A 1,664-nucleotide genomic window follows, 5' to 3' on the forward strand; every position below is an offset into this window, starting at 1 on the left:
TCACAATTACCATAGCGACCCAGGCGCCCGCTATGGGGCCCGGGCACATGGGGGGCCCGGCCAGGGCATCCCTCTGATGCCGCGTGGGTCGCTATGGCACATCAGGGTTCTGGCCGTCACTGACGCAGCTCAGCAGCGGCGGTGAACAGGAACAGCGGAGCTGTGTCAGTGAGAGGCCGGCGTTCTCAGTGGTGGAGGCGGGGCCCCGGCCGGGGGCCTAAAAGCCAGGGGTGATGAGGTGGGGCCTCCATGGATTGGACTTGTTTTTCCAGAACATGGATGCTTGATTGCAGTGGCGTAACAATTACCATAGCGACCTAGGCAGCCACTATGGGGCCCGGCCAGGGCATCCCTCTGATGCCGCCTGGGTCGCTATGGCACATCAGGGTTCTGGCTGTCACTGACACAGCTCAGCAGCGGTGGTGAACAGGAACAGCTGCTGCGGAGCTGTGTCAGTGAGAGCCAGCAGCTGCTGCAGAAGAGGCCAGCGTTTGCATTGGAGGAGGCGGGGCCCGGGCCTAAAAGCCAGTGATGTAAGAGGAGGCGGGGCCCGGTAGCGTAGGAGGAGGCGGGGCCCGGTGTCCCGATCACATGTACTGTACAGCGCCACAATCCGATCTTCAATCAATGCCTTCAGAAGCCTTTACAGTGACACCTCCAGATCCTCCCCAAATACTGCGTTGTCACTGCATGCGTCCCAAGCTATCAGGAACTACAGTATGAGGCAGTGATGTCACGTGGTCACATGGTGTCAGAGCTATACACATGTATCTGTGACTGTGGGGGAGGGGACATTAGAGTGTCAGCTCCTCTGTACAGAGACTGATGTGACTGTGGGGGGAGGGGACATTAGAGTGTAAGCTCCTCTGTGCAGAATAGTTTATTCTTGATGAAATCTGATCTCTGCAGCAGCAAGAAATGTTCCAGCTGTAGAAACATTGTGATTGGTGGAATCCGTCTCCTCCCCTCCCCCGCAACACACAGCTCTGTCATAGAATACACCGGCCAGGCTGCTGCTGATGTGGCAGTTTAGGAACATCTGTCTGACTTATCACAGCTGGCTCGTTGGTCTAGGGGTATGATTCTCGCTTAGGGTGCGAGAGGTCCCGGGTTCAAATCCCGGACGAGCCCACATTTTACACTCCTCGTCACATGACAACATTCTGGAATTAGTGGGAATGATAATATTGTACAGCGCTGCGCAAACTGTTGGCGCTATATAAATCCTTTATAATAATAAAGTATCGAAAACTGGTGTGCGCCCAGAAAGAGGATCAGACCGCTCACCTTACCTCTCAGAGACCCGATGTGATATCATTGCTAGGAACACTCCAGACCTGTACCCCCGCTGTGCCCATTATGAGGAGCCCCCACCATCCCTGTTCTGAGTTCCCGGGTCTGTACCCCCGCTGTGCCCATTATGAGGGGCCCCCACCATCCCTGTGCTGAGTTCCCGGGTCTGTACACAACTCTTTCTGCTTCCTCAAAGCTTGCTCCACGTCTCTCAACTCAGGCCTCAGAGCCGGTCTCTTCTTGCTGAAAACTTTGGCATAAATCAGCTTTTTCTTTCTAAATTCAGCTTTCAAAGCTGTCAATTTCTCCTCCTCTTTATCAATCCGCATCAGCTTCCCAACAATCCTCCGTCTAAAGGCAGACAGGGACTC

The 1,664-nt window shown here is 54.7% G+C and overlaps 1 non-coding gene across 1 annotated transcript; it reads left to right on the forward strand.

Annotated features, from left to right (window-relative positions):
• The first annotated feature begins 1,059 nt into the window (after positions 1-1,059).
• On the forward strand, positions 1,060-1,131 carry TRNAP-AGG. Its single transcript has one exon. It is a non-coding gene; the product is annotated as a tRNA-Pro (tRNA).
• Positions 1,132-1,664: the final 533 nt, after the last annotated feature.

The sequence above is a fragment of the Nanorana parkeri genome, unplaced genomic scaffold, assembly GCF_000935625.1.
Source record: "Nanorana parkeri isolate BGI_ZX_2015 unplaced genomic scaffold, ASM93562v1 scaffold2744, whole genome shotgun sequence".
In the NCBI taxonomy this organism is placed as follows: Eukaryota; Metazoa; Chordata; class Amphibia; order Anura; family Dicroglossidae; genus Nanorana; species Nanorana parkeri.